A 22,795-nucleotide genomic window follows, 5' to 3' on the forward strand; every position below is an offset into this window, starting at 1 on the left:
CCCCAATGTTAAAAACGGTGAGAATAGAAAAGTGTCATGGATGCCTTATTGAGGGATCATTTCTAATGCAGATTTTTAAAGAAGCAAGAAAAAGAAAAATTAGACATGTTTCCTAACTTTGACTCCTGTTTTTTACATGTTCAGGTTATGACAATGAAGGCCTTCATTTAGGACGGAATGGTGTTATCATGATGTCATCATTCTAAATATATTTATTTGTTCTTCAAAATGGGAGGCAAGTAGACATTTTCATCCATTTGCTCAATACGTATTTGTTGAGCATCTGCTATAAGATAGCTGTTCCTAATGCTTGGAAATCATTGTTGAATAAATCAAACATTCCTACCTTGTGGATTTCGTGAAAATGTAGTCTGTATATATGGACAAGTGGAGGGAGGAGTTTTCAGAATCATAGCCTATCCTTAATTTTATTCTCTATGTTCAATGAATTTAAAAGAGCACAGAAGAAATTTATACAAAGCACCTTAGTATTTACAGCTAACATATAATACATGCAACTTGTCAGGCATACTTTATAACTGATCTAATCTTCACAAAAACCCTATTACCCTATTTTCATTCCCATTTTATAGATGAGGAAACTGAGATCAGGAGAGATTGAAAAAGCTCGTTCAACATCATACAGCTTTGTCTTTATCAGAGATGGGAATAGAATAGAACCCAGGTTGTTCATTCTCACTATCTTTGTTCTAACTCACCACATGAGTCTGTTTTGCTGTAATCAGCCTTCAGCCAAAGGCTCACAGAAGTTTTGGTATGGATACAGATTTATAAACTCTCAGTCATTAAAATATCTTGTTCATTTCAGAAATCCCCCAAGTAAATAAAATACTTCCAGAAGGGAATAACTCACTGCCCCTAAAACAGCCTCAGTTGAAATATGTTTCTGTATAACTTATTCTATCAGGTCCCGGTTCTATCTTGAAAACTCTGTAGAAAAATATCATCCCTCCTTCATATGACAAACCTTTTCAATCACAGGGAGACAGCTATCATTGCCCTCCATCTTCCCTCACCTCAACACTTTAAACAACTTCTTCTTTTTCTTTTTTTTTTTTTCAGGTTAAAAACTTCTTATTCAACAATTATCTAGAAGTAAAAAATAAAACAAATTGAATGATGAAAACTTTAGGTCATTCTTTTCCAACTCATTTCCAGTGCTGCTTTAAAAAAGGAAGAACAGCAATCCACAACCACAACAAAAAACGAGGTATGCAATTTAATTCTGGATATTACAGGAAGGCTTAACGAAGCAGAGAAGTAGATTTCCAGAGAAGAAGAGATTAAAGTCTGGAAAAAAGTATACCTGTTTGGGGATTAAAAAACAAACAACTCTAAAGTTTCAAGGAACCTAGAAAAGAATCTCATGAAGGTAACATTTGGACTCCCGAAGTAACTTAAGGTGAGAACATTTAGCTGAGAATGAAATTATTTAAATAAGAAGTTGCTATAAAAAATCATTTGCATTCAAAAAATAATTTTCATACTGAGGAGCCAAGGACTAATTATTGGGGAAGATGTAGCAGAACTAGATCTGGTTTGTACTTCAGACCCTCTATTTAGAGAGTAGTTACTTCTAATAAAATAATAGGTGTGGAAGCACATTGAAAAATTAAAAATCACTACATAACAATTTGATTTTTGTTTCATGTAAAATTTTAATGTAGGTGGAATACAAATTGTTCTTTGGCAGCATGTAACAGGCCTAAAAATGTTAAAGCCTTTTGTTTTGAGCCTACTTTAATTAGGGTTTGAAAGTTACATTGGTAAACCTGAAATTACGGGTTAAAATGGGACACATCTATCTAAATATTTTTCAAATATTAAAAAACAAACAAACAAACAAACAAAACCAAACTCAATCGCAAAAGAAACCTCAAGGAGAAGATGAGACAATCTAATGACCTTGTTTTTCCAAACCTAATCTTAAAAACTATGTAGTGGCTGAAATGAACTACAGCTCCATATAGTAAGGTTTTAATCTTTTATTAGATATTTTTTAAATGATTAAAATTTAATACATAATTCTATACTGAGTCATTTGGTCGCTAGTCTAGAGATGAGTAGGGGAACAAAGATAATCTCTTCGGGTCCAGTTTGTTTTGCGTTTCTGAAATGAGATTTAGCAAAATGAGCTCATATGGGCTGGTAAGTAAGAAAATGGTGTCTGTAAAATACTGAGGTCTCCATTGTTTATGGATTTTCTGAGCACATTCATGCTTTGTACTTTCAATGAACAGCAGCTAAACATAAAGTAACAGGGTTGAAAGCAGCAAACCATAAACAAGACCAGTTTTGCAATTTCACATAAACTTTTCCTCTTGTTTATTTGGCTATGTACTCTGTCTTGCAAGTGCTTGTTTGAGAGCGATTTTCTCTCAGATCTTTGTGCAATTTATCCTTGTCTCTACAACTTAATAGCTTCACCCTTTCCTTGCACATATCCATCAAATTACTACCACTTTTTCTTAAGGTAATGTCCTATATATTCTGTAGTATTATTTTGTTTAATAAAAATTTAGTATGACTTTTCAAGTGTGTAATGTTTTTTAAAGATTGTTATTGATCCCATTAGTTCTCTGACTAATGAGTTCTGAGTTTTCTGCTCCTAATTCCATTTTCCCATACACCTTGTTATATTTAGTGCAGAGTTTTAGATGATGTGAGGGTTTTCAGGAAATCTCTGTACCTTCTAATATTAGATATCCATGAAGCTACAACCCTATTTAGATGATGTGTTTGCTATCTATAGAGTAAATCTTCCTGAGACGTCTCAAATTCACAGCACTGAATCATCAACTGTTAGATATCGCATCTCCAAACAGACAAATTTGGCTATAAAAATAGTTTCAGAGAAAATAAAAATCAAATTATCAGAGTGCTTTGATATGGAAAAAATCATTGTTTTGATATCCGTATCCATAGTATAAATACTATTTGGTATATAAATGTATCAAAGATATAATTATGTACCTGTTTCAGGTTTGTATAACTCCATAACCTAAATCAGAAACAGCATGTTCATTTTTTTCAAATTAATCTTGTATTTGTACAAGCAGGATTTTTTTTTTGGATGCACATATGCACACTTATTAAAGCATTAAATATGGTATTGTATTTCATAGGACAACTGAATTTATAGTTCTTGGCTAACTTTTACCTTTTAATGGAAAAATCCTAACTAATTTTTTCAAGGAAGACTAGTAGTAACTTAATAAAAATATGCATTCAGTAGTAAACTTACGTAATGTAAGATATTTTGAGTTGTTAGAAAATAACATAAAGGTTATAGCTAAAATGAAATTGCAAACTTTATGACATCATGAAAGAATAAATTCATAAAATGTAATCAACAAATTATTTAACAATTAACTTCTTTAAGCCTGTTTCCTAATGTGTAAAATAAGAATAATGATAATACCTACCTAAAGCATTGTTGGGACAGTTAAATGAGATAATACATGCGTGTAAAGTGCTTAACACAGTAGCTGGTCTATAGTAAGTCTTTAAATATTGGCAATTATTCTAATTGGCAATTAAAAATCTTGTTTTTTAGAGCAGAGGTGCCATAACTTCCCCTAACTTTTTAATGTGTGAGTCATATACTATATATATATATTTTGCTACCACAGGTGTTACTCTTTTGAATTTTCTCCCTGAAATGATGGCTATTGTAAAGGGCAAGATCAACAACAATGCGCTGAGCACTCTTTCCAGGTAAGGCCATGACCAAGTGTTAAGGTGAATGCAAAGCAATGAAAGCAATCAAAAGTTTACAACCTAATCTGACAAAGAAGACACAGGAAAGGAACAATTTAGATTTCCTGCAATGTAACGTTACTTTTATGACACTGTAACTCACAGAACAGTTTTCACCCTTTCCCCATGTAAAAATTAACCCTCTTTTAAGAACGAGCTCTTTATCAAGTTTAGTTTAAAGTGAGTATTATTGTATATAAATATTTTACCTACTAACGATTTGGGGAAGTCTTAGATGAGAAGATAAAAGAAAGTTTAGGAGATATGGCCTGTCCTTACAACATAGTGTATGCCAAAGACAAAAAGCATAAAAGGCCTCAAGCAAACAAGATTTTATAGACATTCTGATTATCTTTCACCTGCATTAGTGCAAAATTCTATGAGTTAATCTTACTAATTTTAACCTCTTCTTTCTCCAATTCATTTTATACACAGCTGCTTAGAATAGATAGTTTTCTTCTGTGCAAATATATGAGCGATGGACCCCCTGTTTTCTTCTCAAGATTTCCTTAGACTGTCTCTTTAACATAGAAAGAAAAAATTAGTGCTTTACTCTTATTTTGCACTGGGTACTGTACTTTTTTTTTAACTATAAAGATGAAATACCTGATTCTTAGCATAAATAGATTCACAGTTTAATACAGATTTAATTTTTGAATCTCAAATGAAGCCTTAAGCTCCTTCATATCCTCTGGTTCTACCTTCAAAGGAGATGTTTGTCCTGAAACACATACCTTTTTCCTAATTTGACTTAAAAGTGGGCTCTAGTCCTTTTATCGCCCCAAACAACCTAACTTGTAAATAACAAAATGCAGAATAATTCTGAATAAGAGCATTTGGACCAGCCTATTCTAGGTACTGAGATCATATTTATACCAACAAAAGATGCATGTAGTAATAAGACATTTGTGGTCTTGGCCTAGTTGAAGGTTACAATTTGACTGAAGACTCCATTTTTAAAAATAAAATGCAGAGAAAAAAATATTTATATGTGGTTTTTAAAAGGTTACATCTCCAATCTTGCAACTAGGGCCCCAAGTGGAAAAACTAGTTTGACAATCTTCATTTGACCTCTATAATATAGAATGTCTCCTCTTTATTGTATGACTTAGTTCTTTTTATTTCTTTGCAATCCACGTATGGCCCATCTCCTTTCTCCTGTTACAGTTCTTGCTTTTTAATTAGGCTGGTGCATGCTAATGCACAGCTGATTGTAGGGGAATATTTTAAGTTTTATTTTAACTGCAATAAAATAGTCTTGTGCTAAATATTTGCAAAGGTCAAATTTTTTACATGAAAAGGCACTTCCATGGAGAATGAAAGGAAGTATTGAGTATGTTTGCACATACCTAGCACTTGGTAGGTACTTGATAAATGTGTCAAGTGATGGAAACAATGAACATACGCTGAAGTTCTCTTACAATTATGCTGTCATTTAAGTCAGTTAAACATTTATCGTGTGTATTTTTTATGCGAGGAACAATGTAAGGGATAAAAAATTAATGGGATATGTTGGCTGTCAAATACCTCAGAGTCCAGAAGAGGAGACCTACTTCTAAGCAGATACATGAGGGGCAGAATGACAGTAGCATACATAAATACTCTGAGAACAAAAATATGGGGTTACCTAACCCAGACTCAGGGGGTTAGGAATGGCTTCAAAAATGAATCAATCCCTACCTGAGTAACAAAGGTATTTATGTCAACTGATGAAGAGAATGAGGAGGGGAAAGGTGGTGTAGGCATAAAGAAAGCTAGAATAAAGGCACAGAGAGGTAAGTGATAGAAAAAGCACCAGTGAGAAGGGAGGACTGGGAAGGGAAAAACTGGAGGTAGGAAGGCCAGTATGTAGGTCTTTAAAAGTCCATTTCATTGGTCCAGGATGGAAATGTAGGGGTAATGGCAAGAAATGGACAGACAGCACTCACTTTCTTCTCTGCTACTATTCTCCTTTGAGAGGACCTCCACACCTGTAGTTGACATTAGGGCTGGCTGTTAAGTCCATTGGAGTCATGGAAGCAGGAACAATACTCAAAGGAAGTATTAGGAATACACTTGAACTTCTGGGAGCATAGGCTCTTTCCCTCATCTATGTACTCTACTCCCATGTAGAAGCCACAGCTACATCAAGATCAAAGATCCCACTGGAATGCTCCTCTTCCATGGGGAGAGCTGCCTCTCTGTATTGCTTTCCCTTTGGATCGTCTTCCTCTGCTGGTGGCTTCCTGAGGGCCATCAGTCTGGTAATTCTCTCCTGCTTCTGGTATAGCAAGGAGTACTTGGGCAGAAGCAATTCCCCAAAATGTAGCAATCTGGGCGGAGTCTAGAGGACAAGCATAGAATAATCTGTTTAAATTTGCATTTAACCTAGACCAAAATATAGATAGACAAACAGGTTCTCCAATATGGTTTAGCCAAAGTCACCATGTAAGCCAATGGGCGTTTGGGACCTAGCTAGTTACAACATATGCATAACAGGACCTTATTTTTCTCCCTATTTTCCAGTCACTCTTGAGAGAACCAAAATAAATTTTCTCTATTTCCCCACAGGAAGATTATCCAGGTCTTTGTTGATTAGGGAAGCCAGACAGAGGACAGGGAAGGTCATGTAGTTTGCACTATGACAAGGTCTAAGGAATGGCCACGGGATTATGTGACTGAAGTGAAGGAGGAAGTAAAGATCATCCATCGGAGCTGAGGTCAAGAAGCGGTATCAAGCTAGGATGTGGAATGGGTTTCCATGAGTTGGAGCTGGGATAGAGATCAAATCTAAATTCCAATCACCGGAGTCCTCAATAAATATGTAGAAAAATCTGGGAAGAGGACCAAGAAGGTTAAAGGATAGTGAACCTGAGAGTGTAAACTTTAAGAGGTTTTTGTTGTTGTAGGAATATGGAAGAATATTTGGAAGGAGCTAGTATACATTTTTTTTGCTTACTTACTATGTCTAATGAGAATATATTGTGTCCTAGGCATTTTAGTTTGCTAGGGCTACTGTAACAAGGTATTCAAACTAAGTGGCTAAACAAAGAGACTTACTGTCTCTTAGTTCTGGAGTCTTGAAGTTCGAGATGAAGGTGTCAGTAGGGTTGGTTCCTTCTGAGGGCTTCGAGGAAGAATCTGCACTATGCCTCTCCTTCAGCTTTTTGGGGTTTCCTGGTAATCTTTGGTGGTCCTTGGCTTAAAAAAGCTTCACTCTGATCTGTTTCTTGATCTTCACATGGCCTTCTCCCTGTCTTTGTGTGTGTGTCCAATTTTCCCTTTTTTGTAAAGACACCAGTTGTATTGAATTGGTATTCATCCTAATGACCTCATGTTAACTAAGTACATCTGCAATAATCTTGTTTCCAAATAAGGTCAAATTCTGTGGTCCTGGGGGTTAGGATTCCTATATATCTTTTTTGGACGGACACAGTTCAACTGTAAAAATATCTTGCTTTTGAAAATCTTGATGTTTATTTCATGTATTTAAAAACAACTATGAGATAGAAAATACTGTCATTGGCAATTGTTAGAACTAATGGGATTTTTTCCCCCACAGACATGACTAGTAAACTCAGATTATTTAAAAACATATTCCATCCACCCAGCCACGTCTTCAGCACATATGTTTTGCCCACCTACTATGTGAGCATGGGATAATTAAGATATGGTTCATGTTCCTAACAAATTCACAATTGCAAGTAGGAAACAGATATGGAAAGAGTGCTTTTTATTTCCTCGTCAATACTTTCATTTTTAAAGAAACTAGTTAAATCTGCAATGTGAGACTTGTGAATGGAAGTTGCAGCTCAGTTAGAGCAGGCACCATGGAGACAGTTCTATAAGGCTATTCCAATTCTGTATAATTACATTTTTCGCTGTGTTATTATCAAACTAGAGAGTCTGTTAAAGGAGAATATCCATTGTACCTGAATGAGTGGCTATTTTGTTGAGCCAAGATAATTCAGATTTAGATATGATAATTATAAGCTGTCATGAATGTACATACTCCCAGGGTTTCTCCACCTTGGCAATACTGACACTTTGGCCTGGATAAATTTTTTTTTTTAATTGTAGGGAGTTGTTCTGTGCATTTGTTCAATATTTTATCAGCTTCCCTGGCTTCTACCACTAGGTGTGAGTAGTATCTTCCCCCCCCGCCTTTGTGACAATTGCCCCACAATTTGTGACAACTGGACAATATTACTGCAATTATGAACCACTATTATATACTTGAATCTCATGGTCCTATTACATATTATCCAATTTACTGTGCAATATTCATTTGGTTTCTTAGGCAATCCACCTTTCACTTAAACTGAAGCAAGTAAATCTACTTTAGTTGTTTGTTAGTATTTTTGGAGAGGGGGAAGTGAGCAATTAACATCTATATTTAAAAAATTGTACTAATATCTAGCAACTTGGGCTAGTAACTTGAACTAATTTATCTAAATATCTATATGAAGGATTAACATTTAGTATAGGGAAGGGGAGCAATGAAGAAAATGAAGAAAGGAAGGAGACAAATTAGACTAGAATGGTTTCAGTGTTCATCTTAACTTAGGGATGCATGTGGGGGCTTGTGGGAGACAAATCAATTGGGGAAGAAGAACCGTGTTCTTCTGCCCGTGCCTACTCAGAGGCCATTTTCCTTCTCCTGGAATCCCTGCCAATATTTTGCCAGCTTGACATCAAGTTCTTCAAGGGGTGCTCTGGTACTCCTGAGGTCTCAGGTCACCCCTGCTTCTCACCATGTGTCCTGGTCAGGGATATTTGCCTAGAGACCCTTCCCAAACCCACTTGTGCATTCCTATAAAGATGCTGGCATCTCTAGCTTTCAGAATTGAGAACGTCTAGCTTGACTGTTAGAACTTGACTGATTTGCTGACAACAGCCCTGGCACAAATTGTTTTCAACAGCAGTTATTTTACTGAGCTGAACTTTTTAAAGATATCAGATCATTACTCTTAAGTACAAATATGTCGTCTTAAGGAAGTAACGGGGCATAGCCTGTATTGGATTTTGATAGTTCTGGCATTTGGTTCAGTAGTAGCTTGACCCTGTGTTAATTAGACTGACAATTCCTGCTGGCTGTTTAATCAAAATACTGCAACTTTCAACTTCATCAGTAATTTAGTTCATTTGTCTTTATTATGATTCCATGATTATTTCTGGTTGAAAGACTAGTATTTTTGATAATTGTAATGTTAGTGATGAATGGCAATAATAATATCTGTGTAAAGAATATGCATTAGTGTATCTATAATAACATCCTGGGCTTTAAAAATATTTTTTTTTTTTTAAGGAAAGAAGATGGCAACTGTTTTTCTAACACTCAAACTATCTTTCCTGTGTATTGATAATTTAAATTACCATCAGTGATAAGAAAACATTCAATCCAAGGGAGAAAACACAATTTCTTGCCCAAAATTATTTTAGTATTTTTGAAAATTGTACAAATAACTTTATAAAAAGTATAGGAATTTTTTAAAAAGACAATCCTCTCATCTACTTCCTTAACAAGTCAGTCATTTATATTTTCCATTTTCCCCCCAATCTTGTTTGTATGCATAGCCAATTTTTATACAGTTGCAATTACAGTGTAGATTTAATTTTGTATTCTGCTTTTTTCACTTAGCATTATTCTTCCATAATAATTTAAAGAGAGTTTTATTTATGGTTATTTCAAATGTAGAGAATATAATTTTCTAAACTGTACTTAAGTGCTCAATTTAAATATTTTAATGGCCAATCCAAATCATCAAATGTATTCTAGATAAGGGTGCGATATAGTTAATGCTAAACATTGCAGGAAGCAACTTGCATATACATTAGATTAAAGTCAAACATTATATGCAAGTGGAAATGAGGACATTAAAGGCTGGTTGTTTTTATGTATTTGGAAATTTTTCTCTAGTCAGATGTACTTCTAGAATTGGTTAGTCTGGCAGCTAAATTTTCATGCCCTGAACTAATTCAGCCAGTTGTAAAATTGTACCTTCCCTGCAGATGACTTAACATGAGCACCTCATTTATACTTGAACTTGCTATGATTCAGATAGTATTATCCTAAATGATGTTAAGAAATTGTTCATTTTCTGTGTCAGCGAAAAATGAGGAAAGGCCAACTACATTTCGCCTGAAGAGAGTCATGTCAGAACTGACATCTTGGCAGATACAAAAATGCAAGTAAGATATTTTAACAGGGCACACTAAAACTAATGAACTGAAGACCAATATACACTTCTACATTGTATTAAAGTGACATCTACTGAATTTACAAATATTCAAAGACATGCATTATTAGTTGCTGTGAGAGTCCTGTTTTCATTTTAGTTTATCAGTTAAAAAATAAATTTGCTTTCCTTTGTGCAATTTTTAACCCTTATTGTAAAATGTGGTTTGAGAACATAAGTTTTAAAAATCAATTTTTCTAATGTAAAATATTAAAAGGAAAATTGACTATTTACCTATCTCTATGTACTTATTAAAAAAAACGAAATCTGAACAGTAAATTTTTTTGCTTGACAAAGTAAGTAACCTAGTGATGTCTTTCATAAGCAATATTGTGCTTTAAATTATAAAGCAAATATGATACTTGGACATTTTTTAACTATTGGGTTATTTGCAAGAACTGGGGAAGGCTATTTCCAATTAATTCACTATCTATTAGGCCTTTATTAATGTATAGTGTCCATTTTTAACCTATGTATTTTCAAGGTCATTTTTTTTTTTTTACCCTGAGTATTTAGGGAAGAGCGGTAGAATTGATGAAAGGGATATCAATTGGAAGATTAAATCTAATTGGATTGTTTTTCCTGGAAGAGGAACTAAGATGCTTACTTACAGTTTTCAGGTGTATTGGTTATTATAATGGTCAACAAAAGCAATTGCAATTAGTCACCTCAATTTTATTTAGAATAGATGTTCTCAAAGTATGATCCCCAGACCAGCAGCAGAAGCATCACCTGGATATCTGTGAGAAATGCAAATTCTCTGGGGCTACCCCCAACCTACTCTACCAGAAACTCTGCTGACAGAGCTCAGCAATTTGTTTTAACCAACCTGCTACCTGATTCTGACGCACACAAAAGTTTCATAATGTTTAGCAGTAGTTTAGGGAAAAGAACAGATATTAAAAATAAGGATCGATTAAAAAAAAAAGAAAAGAAAAATCGGAATGAGTCTGACCTCAAGAAGAACCTTTCTAAGTATTATGGTTACATTGTACCAGTATATTAAAGGAAGTTTCAGTACTTTTAAGTGTGTAGATACTTAGAAGAGAAACCAAGCTTTCTTTATTGAGTCAGACTCATTGTATAGTCAAACAAGACCACTCTGTGCTCTGTATTTAGTCGTGTGTGCAGACAAACAAGTTCATTTTTGAGACTGCCTCAAATGGAAGGGTGCATCTCCCAAACAGCTTAATTAGCTCCATCATTACTTTACTGAAACATTAAAAATTTTCATGTCACCTTGCATATTTCTCTTAACTCCCTCCCTCAATATGCCTGAGGGATCTGTATAATTTCCATCCATTTGTTTTGAAAGAATAAGGAGTTTTCCTTGTGGAGTTACAAAATGAATCTGTTCTTTAATTTCCCCGTCTTTTTGATCCTATAGAATAATATATAGAAGAACTCTGAAAATGAAAAAGACACTCATTCAAATGTAAAGTGAAAATATAAGAAACATTATTAGCTTCTTTCCCGCTCAACTTTTTTTTTTTTTTTTTTTTAATCTTGGAAGGTACTGGCCCAATGAGAAAGGAGATGATTTTCCTCCACTGGCTTCCCCAGGGCGCTGGGGTTTACCCTTGAAGAATGCTGTAAGTGTCGCGTGCAGCTACTCTAGGTTCATGGTAATTGGAAGATGGGCTCAGTGCGGCCAGGCCAGCGTTAGGCATTTCTATCCTGTGTATTGGGCCTGCTAGTTGTAAACTCCTGGAGGACATGAGCCACGTGTTTCTTCTCTCTATTGGCAGTATCTTGGTTTGTCTACAGCGCTGCAGCCAGGAACTCAGCGAATGTGTTCTCTGCAAATGAGTTTACGAGGATTTGATGGGAGTCAGGAAAGGCTACTCTGTCCACACTCTTCCAATGAACAACCTGCTCCCTAGCTCTGATTTTGCTCCCTGCTAGATATGTATTTCCCCCCACAGCAATGATCACTTTCTAACATTCTGTATTATGTACTTCTTTAGTTTATTTTTATTTCCCTCAGTCTACCATGAGCAGAGAGATTTTTGCTTGTTTTGTTCACTGCTGTATCTTCCCCAGAGACCACATAAAACAGTGTGGACAAAGGAACGAAGGTAGTCAATAAATAATAACTGAATGAATGAAGGATTGCTGTCACAATTTCCATTCAAGAACTATTAATTATGTTGTACACCAAAAGAAATATAATGTTATATGTCAATTATCGCTCCATAATAATAATAATAAAAGAACTATGCATTGAGCACCATTTTCTGTGCCCAGTGTGAAGGTACATATTGAATGACAGATTCACCCTTGTTCTCAGAGTTAACAGTTTAGTGTCATCCTTATCTGTTCTAGGCCCTACTGCCTTTTTGTCACCGGTAGGGTCCACGTGTCTGTTACAGTCGTAATTCTCTCCTGTAATGAAGCATTCCCCAGCAACAACTAGAACAGTGCTTCGCAAAGTGTAGTCCCCAGACCAGCAGCAAGAGTGTCACCTGGGAAGTTGTTAGGAATACATCTCAGAACCCATCTTAGAAGAGCAAAATAAAAAACTCTGGAGGTGGGACCCAATAATCTCTGTGCTAACAATATCTCCTGGTGATTCTGATATACGATCAAGTTTGAGAACAACTATACTAAAAGACTGCGTTCTACAGCCATGAGCTGAGTACCTTTGGCAAAGAAATTGGGGCCACTGATACGCTGGTAGTTCAACTGTTCATTTTATGTGGCATATAGCATTTTCAATAACAAGGTATCAAGAAAAGGAAAAGAATAAAAGGTGTTTGAACTAGTTTCCTGTTGCCATTGTAGCAAATCACCACAAATTTAGTGGCTTAAAACAACACAAATTTATTATCTTACAGTTCTGGAGGTGAAAGGTCAAAATATGCTTCATTGGGCCAAAATCAAGATGTTGGCAGGGATGTGTTCTTTCAGGAGGCCTGAGACAGCCTTGACTTTTCCAGGTTATAGAGGCTGCATTCCTTGGCTTGTGGCCCTTTTCTCCATTTTGAAAGCCAGTAGTTCACTTATAAACACCCTTGTGACTGCATTGGGTCCACCGTATAAGCATGTCTGCAGTCTCTTTTGCTATGCAAGGCACCATATTCACAGGTTCCAGGGATATAGGACATGGACATCTTTGGGAGACCATTATTCTGCCTACTATGGTGTCTTCTGGGTAGGATAAAATACCAAGCAGCTCCTATCTTGAGAATGGATGACTTCAGAATGTCAAAGCAATTGCTTGAGGAGTGACAAGCAGCAGCAATTACAGAGAGCTAGGCAGGAGGAAGGTCTTTAAGATCTATTAAAAATCCATTAGAAACGAAACATTTTATGTAGTCAGTAAGAAAATAGATATTTACATCTGTTATATGTATGATGACTGACACTACAGTGTAAGGGTCAGTTCTGTGAACAGGTGGGCAGCTCACTTCTGCATGACCATAGCTGAAATTATTTGAGGGATGCTGGGAAGATCCCTCTAATCTAAAATACCTCTACTGACAACATTAGTGAGCTGTTTATCTGAACATGCTTATCTTTAAAGTGGAGAAACATCCAGAGAAGGTCATTTCTAATTACGGCCTGAGCCAGTGTTTTGCTTCAGCATAATTTATATATGAAATTCTGTTAGAATGGACTTGATTGATTGCCTGGAACAGGTAAGGCTAAGGCTCTGTTTACTCATATTATGAGGCTTAGTTTTCTTTTCTGTAAAATCCAGTTAATTACTCTTACATCATAGGACCATTGTGCAAGTTAAAAGATATGTTGCATCTATAGTACTTATTACAAAACTTGGAACGCAGTGAATTGTTTACTAAGTGCTAGCTGCAGTTACTAGTATGTTATCGTCATTATTACCTTTTAAGTTCAGTCCTCTTTGAGGAAGATAAACACTATTGCCTTCCTTTGCTTTGTTGTTAGTGATGGATTTCAGAGGCTGGATGTATGCAAACGTTTTTATTTAGCAGTACCTTGACAACTATATACATTAATGTTTCCTCCAATCTACTTCTTGAATCTCAATGAGCTCTGAGGAGGTGAAGATTTCCAGGAGCAGGAGGGGCAAAAGATACAGAAATGGAAGTAGGGACAGACATACTTGAGTTACAATTTTCCTCCACAGTTTTGCTTAGAGTCAAAGTAGATTGTCCACTAGCCTATGAGAGAGTCCATGTCAGGCATTATCTTTGCACGGTGCCTGCCATGCGCAATAACTTTATAGAATGAATGAGTTCTGTCCCTTCCGGGGGAGCCTCACTGTTTTCTCAGGTCACAGGCTTCTTATGGCTGAACTGAAATCTGGGGTGACCCCAACTTCACCTTCAAGTCTCTGAGACTAAATATCATACCTCATGTCACTTTCTCAGTGAAGGTTTTCCTGCAATCTCCAAGATAGAATTTATCACTCTTCTAGTCTACCCTTGGTTTACACACTTTATATATTATCTGTAGCACTTTTTACCACTATAAAATAACTCTCTCTTTGTATCCTAGACCAAAAACAAGTACCAGATTTCATTCATCTTTGTATATCCAAACACTCACACAAAGCCTGGAGAGGAGTAGATTTTAAGAAATATTTGCTTACTTAACAAAAATGAATGATAAAGTTTCAGCAGAGGTTTTAGTTGTAGGGGTTTAGACTATAGTATTGAAAGAATCATTATGGTCAATGATAAAGTTCACAGAACTAGACGACGTGGATGATTTGAACCGGGGCTGAAGTTTCAGAAGGTGGAAAACTTACCTGTGAGTTGGTTGGCGGTGATCACCAAGGTGATAAGTAGAGAGAATGGGCTTTGAAAGAAGAGAGGCAGAGAAAGAAATACGGGGCCAAAATGAGAACAAGGAGTTTACTGAACAATCATCTCTTTCCTAAGGATATCAAAGAGCATACAGAACAAGGAGAATAATGAAGGGATCATAGAGAGACTGTTCAAGGCCACCCATCTTCTCAAAAACAAAATTTCTACGTTTTTACTCACCTCCACCTCCTTCCTTCTTGTTTCAAAGAAAGACGAGCTGCTATTTCTTTTCATGAAACCTCAATGCATGAAATCTCTCTGATGCATTTCATGCTGACTGCCAAAATATGACCATCAGCATTTTTATCTAGAAATACTCTCTATATTAGTTAATTAATCCAACACATATTTAAGTGGCTACCGTGGATCAGCACCCTCCTACTGGAAAAAATTGGTGAACAAAAGCGGATTAGGTTCATGGCCCTGGTGGAGGTGACAGTTTAACTGGGGAGCAAGACAGTTAATTGGTCACATAGATGTCATAACATTGCAGTTATGTAAAGGGCTACCAAGGAATCCTCCATGGGGAGATGTGACATCATCAGGGAGGTCAGGCGAGGTTGTTCTTACAGAAGGTCTTTTAAGATGTGATCTGAGGGGTGTGCGGGAATTAACAAGGCTAAGGGAAAATTGGAAGCATGGCTAAGCAAAGGGAGCAACGTGTTCCAACTGCCTATTGCAAAAGAAAGGGTAAAGAGTGTGAGAGATTGAAAGAAGGCCTGTTGGTTGGAGTGAAGAGCACTAGGGGTTGTCTACGTGGGTGCTGGGAGGGAGATACAATAAGACTGGGTCACCAGGGCCTTATAAACCTTGTTACAGAGTGAAGCACTGGGAAGCTATTAGAGAGTTTTAAGCAGGTGGGTGACAAAATCAGATTCATGCTTGGAAAAGGTTGTTCTGGCTGCAGCATGTCACATGGAGCAGGGGTGGGGGGGCGGAATGGATGGGGCTTAACAGCCAGTTGGAAGGCTGCCACATCATGCAGGCAACAACTGATGGTAGCTTGTTCCAAAGAAGTGGTAGGGAAGGGTTAAGTAAAATAATTGATTTATCAGAGCTTGGTACACAAAGGTAATCAAGGAAAATTACTGTTCTTTCTCATTATTGGTAAATATTTTCAATAGTCAGACTACGCTGTAGCGCATTTGTGATACAACTGAGTAACTGTGTTCTCTCCCCTCACCCCTTGCCACCTCCCCCTTATCTGACTTACCTACCTCAGCATGCTCTCCTGTCCTTGTCTGTCCCACAACATTTATCGTAAGCATTACACATATTGGTTTACTTCTTTGTCTCCTCCAATAAAGTGTAGGCTCCTTAAATATGGACAATGTTACACCAGTGATTCTAACTTAACATGCATAGGAATTTTGTTAAAATGCATATTTTGACTCATTTGGTGGGGAGTCAGGTCTAGAATTATTAATTTCTAATAAGATTCAGGTGATACCAATGCTGTTTGCCTCGGGGGATCACTTTGGGTAGAAATGTCTTTACTATATAAATTTTTATTCCCAGCACTTAGTAGGGTATCCAGTATGTAACAGACCCTTGACAAATGTCCACTGAATGAATAATCCAGTCTATTTTTCCAAACTCACCTGCTAATAATTTCCTTCATGTACCTAAATCTCAAAGCACTGTCGTAACATCACCCCTATTTCCAAGTTCCCATGTCAATGTTCTTGCTCACCCTCACCACGTTACTCACACCTGGAGAACTAGCTTACTTTTATCTCAAGTTGAACACAATTTTGCAAATCCATCTCAACTCCATATCATCCTCTAAAGGCTTTCTGAGTTACCCTCATAGAGAAGTGATTTTTCTCCCTCTCTACCCAATTTCACTGCCCTATCAAAAAGATAAAAACAAACAAACAAAAAACAGGCATATCTGTTCTATCTTTCTTACATCCTGTCTTAGGTTGTTTACTTCCATTCAAAATTGCTTCACTTGCTCTACCCAAACCCAGAACCTCCAGACTGCACATGCCTTAGGGGAAAAGGAGTCTAAATCTTTCATTCTCTAATGACTATGTATATAAAAATACCCAGTAAGTAGTCACAGAACAAATGAATCAGTGAATGTGGGTAAATGAGTCAAGGCAAAACTTTTTGGAAAGAGATAGGACCTCAGCTTCCCTTCGTGGGTTCTCATGTATGGGATAGTTCTGGGGAACTTTCAACTGTCATACATATCTTCCAGAATCTAGATAGGTCAGTGGGTGACTGTGCAAATTAGATAAGCAAGTGACAAGTTTGATCAATGATGTAGAAGATTTTGCTGTTTGTATATTTAAGGTGTGAAGACAGAGCGAGGTATGACACAGTGTCACACTTCTGTCCTATTGGCTGTTCTTCTTCTTACTCAGGAGGTATAATCACCCTGAATCATCTTGACACCTGTTTTTGTGAAAATAAAACATGGGAATATAAAACTAGTGTTGCAGAGGATAATTAAGTCTTTTAATCTGCAGGCATCTAACTGAAGGTCAGGGAACTTTGGAGTCTCCTGAATAAAGTGACTTTGTTCCTTGATATATAATATCCCAGGTTTCAGAATGAGGTAACTACAAACTAAATACAAATTTAATTGCAGAACATACAGACTGGATATAAATTGAAAGTATGCTTTTAAATTAACAAAGAATTCTATCTAACATGATTTTTATTTTGCTTTATAAATAAAAGATTGATGGTCCAAATTTTAAAAAAGAAAAAGAGCCTACCACTGGCTTATTTCATGATTGTGTTCATGAAAAATAGGCTACGATTTACTCATTTGAAACTTAGACATGTATAGTTGATATCTGAGCAAGGTGAGGTATTGTTTGCTTCAGAAAATCAAATAGTGCTTTCTTCAACTTGTTTTTACATTATTAATTTGCCTGCCATTAAAAAACAAAACAAGTGAAAGGTAAATTTTCTGAAGGTTTGATTTATCACAATTTCTGAATTAGTGGGACCTAACTTAAAGGATTTCCACATTCCTCCACCATCTACCATCTCCAGTTTATTTTCCACACTCAGATCACTAACCAGACGAACTAGATGAGACTTGGTGTGTACCCAAATAATGTAACTTATAAACACTTAATATGACTCCTTTGTCTCCAGAGACAGTAGTCAAGGAAACATTGAGAGTGGATAAATAATCAATTTTATTTTTCTTTCAAACAGAAAAGAGTATTTACTTCATCCTCTCATTAGAACCAAAAAAGAAAAAAGAAAAGAAAAAAAGGAATAAACAAAAAAAAGTGGCGTCATAGCAATCAAGATTTGCCAATCTTTTAAAAACTGCATCTATCAAAACATTAAAATGAGCAGGGTTCACAGCCCTGAGAAATGCAGAAGAGGCAGGCTGGCAGAGGCTGGCTGGATAGCAAGGGGCTGGAGATTAATGTTGTGTTAAACCAAACAGGCTAATTTGGGCAGAGCTTCTCCTGAGAGGGTTCTTTTAGGATTCCAGGTAAGTCAATCTTTGCTTCTCCTCGCTTCCCAGTTCACCACTTCCTCCTCCTGAATTGCCCTTAATTTTTATGAGTTATAATTAATAAATTGTGATAAGGATCTTCCCCGTCTTTTGGCTCACATTCGCTTGTGGGTTTGTTTGCTCCCTGCGTATTACTCCAGTACCACTCCCTCCTGCTTCTCCACCCACCACTTCCTGCCCTCACTTTTCTTTGCTGGCAGTCTCAGGCCGTCTTTCCCACCCACGTTTGATCTCCCACAGCCTAGATCTGCTCTTCCCTAGGCCCTCATGAACGGTTGGAACCCTTAGCAATCCTAGAAGTGACAGGTGCTGTGGTATACATGGCATCGAACCGCCTGTGTTGCTTCTCAATATTGCACCCACCTGGCATCTATTTCAAAGGGTTTGGGCATTTTTAAACATATCAACAAAATGTTGCTCTCACCAGCTAGGGAAAATTGCTGCCTTTATTGTGATTCAATTTTTGCATGCATTTATTGGTTGATCTCTTCCTTGCTCTTCTCATGCCTGACATCTCTGCTCGCCCTTTGTAGACGTTTTTAGAAGTCTTTTACCCACTTTCTCCAAACTTTGTGATTTGACTTTCAATGTCTAGTTTTCGATGAGGGAAATAAATAAATAAAAGGCTTGTTCATTATTCTGTCATCATTGCTTTATCATCATGGCATGAAATACTGAATAATGAGGATGCAAACACCCATTTTATGGGCCTATTGCAATCTTCCCTGTATAATTAATATCTATCATTAGATGAAAGTCGTATCATTTGCAATCTGATGCAGCTTTCTTTAGAATTTCTTGATGACTCCACGGTAGTTTATATGCTAGTGCACCTGTTGCTCGTAATCAAGTTTTATTAGATAAATAGGCATCTAGCCCTTTGCATGCTCTCTCTCACTACTCATCTTCTCAAAGGGCCACTGCAGTAGGGAAAAGCAGTGTTTATTACAGCTCTTTTGCATAATAAGGCTGTCCCTTCTTCTGCCTCCTTACCTCCTACCAGGAGGAAATATTGCATCTGTCTCACTATAAGGACATTCAAGTTGGATGGCCTTGTTATAAAGCACAGAAGTTGGAGGCATATCCATCTAACACACATCCGTAAAAGGAACTCGTCTCAGACGAGGCTCAGGGCACTCTGCTTGAGCTTTCTGTTTGATCCTATTCCTGGAACAAGAGCTGTTGCTGACATTAAAAACACCGCTTCATAAAATAGTTTCTTACCTCTTCTCTTAATTTCACAGACAAAGCCAGAGAGAAATTGGGTCACACATTCACAGAGTTTAAGTTTACATGGCAACCTCTGCTTTCTCTTTATTTGAGGCTCCGAGGTAGGTAAGGTTGCTGCTAATCCCGTATATCAGGAGGACACCACCCCTTGAATCCCGGGGTCCTCTGAGGTACTTGTCATTGTTCATAACGAGGAGAGAAGCCCATAAGCGCACAGAGATGAGTGCAGATACATCACCACTACTGAACTGGCAATGTCATGCCCTCCTGATGGCAGGTCGATGGCCCTGGCCTCCGGTATGAAGGATGCCTCCTTCCTTCATTTGCCAGAGCTCTCCTGTGACCCAGAACACTGAGGATGAGTAAGCTCATCCCAAAACTCAAAAGGCCTGGCTACTAAAAGCCTTACCACCACCCACACACTTCATTGCACAATATCCTTATTTATTCAACTCCAGAACTCTCCTCCTTTTCCTCTGAAGCTGTAAGGTTTCACTAGTGCAACAGTTGACAGAAATGAGACAATATGCTAATGACACTTATGCAAATATCAATTAATAATTTGTAGGACATATTCGTGGAGGAGCCAGAAATTCCAGGAACCAAACCTAGTTTAGCAAATAGGTTCTTTTCCTTCTTTTCGCTCTCTCTTTTTAAAAATTATATTTTGCACCTTGCATACCTAAGGAAATTTCCCCCTCATTTTCGTTGGAACAGAGATTCCTTAAAAGTGTTTCTGGGAAAGTAGTCCGTTAAGTGTTTAAGAGTGCTGAAGTCAGTCTGCCTGGGTCTTAATCTCTTCTTTTACACACTTAATAGATTTGTGGACAAGTTACTTCTCTAAACTGGATTTTTCTCACCTATAATGTGGGAATGATCATGGAACCCACCTCATAAAGGTGTTCTTTGTAAGTGATTCCATGTAAAACACTACATATGATGCCACAGAAAGCAGGAGCTTTGGAGACAGACAGATTTGGTGTTAAATCCTGACCTGTCTTCAGCAAACCATATGATGTTAAACAAATATTTAACCTCAGAGCCTCAGTTTTATTTAACCTCTTGGAGCCTCAGTTTTATTTTTTTTCCATAAAAAATGAGGATAAATATTCCTACTGGAATAGGTTTTGGTAAGGGTTATCTGAGTATCTATAATACATCTGGCATATCATAGGTGCTCAATAAATGCCAGTTTTCTTTTGTATTAAGTTCTTAGAAACAACATGGTAAAACTGAAAAGCATAAACTTTGGATAGAAATTGATTTGAAACTTGACTATAATTTAACAGTAGTGTGGCCTCAGCTTGGACCAATGACAGCTATTTTTGAGCTTCAGTTTCTTCATCTATAAAGTTATCTGATTGCTGTGAAAAATAAATGAAAAACAAAACACATTCGATTTCTATGAAGCTCTTGGTTCATAGTCAATATAAGTTCTCCGCTCCTTCCTTTGGGCTACTAGAACTCAAATAGTAAACAAACAGGCCGGCCTGGTGGCTCAGGCGGTTAAAGCTCCATGCTCCTAACTCCGAAGGCTGCCAGTTCGATTCCCACATGGGCCAGTGGGCTCTCAACCACAAGGTTGCCAGTTCGATTCCTTGAGTCCCGCAAGGGATGGTGGGCTCCACACCCTGCAACTAAGATTGAACTTTGAGCTGAGCTGCGGCTGAGCTCCCGGATGGCTCAGTTGGTTGGAGCGTGTTCTCTCAACCACAAGGTTGCTGGTTTGAGTCCCTCAAGGGATGGTGGGCTGCGCCCCGCCCCCTGCAACTAGCAGCGGCAACTGGACCTGGAGCTGAGCTGCGCCCTCCACAACCAAGACTGAAAGGACAACAACTTGACTCTTGGAAAAAAGGCCTGGAAGTACACACTGTTCCCCAATAAAGTCCTGGTCCCCTTCCCCAATAAAAAAATCTTTAAAAAAAAAAATTAAACAAACATACAAACAAGCAGCAATAACAGCAACATTTTGAACTCTGATAATAGGAGAAGAGAGTTAGAATAAAAGGATTAGCACTTCTTATCTCAGATGAAGGCACATCAACCAAAAGCGTACACCCAGAGATCTTCAGGTGTCCTGTATCTAGAGAAGATTATTTATAAAATGCAGTGGTGAATATTAAAGGGTATGGTTAGGAATTGAACTTCCCATCCTGATGATCTTTCAAGAAGAATCTAGGGACAGTTGCCGATTTGACTCCTACATTTCAACGTTAGAAAACAGCTAGCATTTCTTCTCTTGGGTGTGTGACAGTTTCAGAGAAACCTGACTTACAGGAACTGAATGATATCTTTCTAGGCTTATAAATGGTCAAAGGGAACCAAGCAGCCCCATCCCGTTTGGCATGCCTTGGTACTGAAAAATCTCTACTTTGTATGGAACTTGAGACCTTATCGCGAAACCCTGTATTTGAGGCCCTATTCTTTAAAAAAATGTTACAAGAAATTATAGAGGGACTTGCACAGCTGGTGACTGTTAGCAAACAAATGAAACCAAGAAAAGTAGGCCAACATAAATTCTCATTAGAAAACAGAGGGTGTGAGTGGCCTCTGGCCAAAAGAAATTCAATAAATCCAAAGCAAGGGATGAGAGGGACAGAGATTAATTTTGTTAAACTCTTACAGTTTCTCACTTCGACTTTACGAATAAAATTTAAGCAACAAAGACCTTCTACATTATATCCTGGTTCTTACCCAGAGGTTCTGAGTACTTTTTAATGAACATTATATAATGTATTCCAGAATCACAGACCAAACAACTCATTGATAATTGCTGCCTTATAATGTATTCCCTATGAAAATAATGGAATCTTCAATTGATCCTGTTGCGGACAGAAGGGAACACTCCAAACTTGATGGGCTTCTCAGAATCAAGACACACAGACTTTGAAAGTGAGTTTAGAACTAGACACACCTATACTTTGCTCTGTGATCTGTACTTCTGGTGGTATTTTGGGAAGGAAAATGTTGGGAAGTAATAGACATATCTTAATAAAAGTGATTGTTTTCATGATGAAAGTAACGGCTCATTTTAAAAAAATTTAGAATGTGAGGAAATGAACAATCTAAAGTCTCACGATCCAGTCTATATTCATGCTTAACCTTTTGGTTTACTTTTCTTCAGTATCCTTTTTGGAGGCTGCGGAAGGCTATTTATTTCTTTTTTTTTCTAGTTATGATAATACTAAGTATACTTTTTAACGTTTTTTTTCTAAATTAGATCCAAGTGTACAAAACAACATAATGATTAGACATTTACACCCCTCACAAAGTGATAAACCTCC

The 22,795-nt window shown here is 37.1% G+C and overlaps 1 long non-coding RNA gene across 1 annotated transcript; it reads left to right on the forward strand.

Moving 5' to 3' along the window:
* Positions 1-1,100: 1,100 nt before the first annotated feature.
* On the forward strand, positions 1,101-22,402 carry LOC148758413 (uncharacterized). Its single transcript, XR_016020988.1, has 3 exons — positions 1,101-1,423; positions 3,654-3,738; positions 22,254-22,402. It is a non-coding gene; the product is annotated as an uncharacterized LOC148758413 (long non-coding RNA).
* Positions 22,403-22,795: the final 393 nt, after the last annotated feature.

Source organism: Rhinolophus sinicus, chromosome 4, assembly GCF_057876585.1.
Source record: "Rhinolophus sinicus isolate RSI-liver-muscle chromosome 4, RSI-T2T, whole genome shotgun sequence".
Classification (NCBI taxonomy): Eukaryota; Metazoa; Chordata; class Mammalia; order Chiroptera; family Rhinolophidae; genus Rhinolophus; species Rhinolophus sinicus.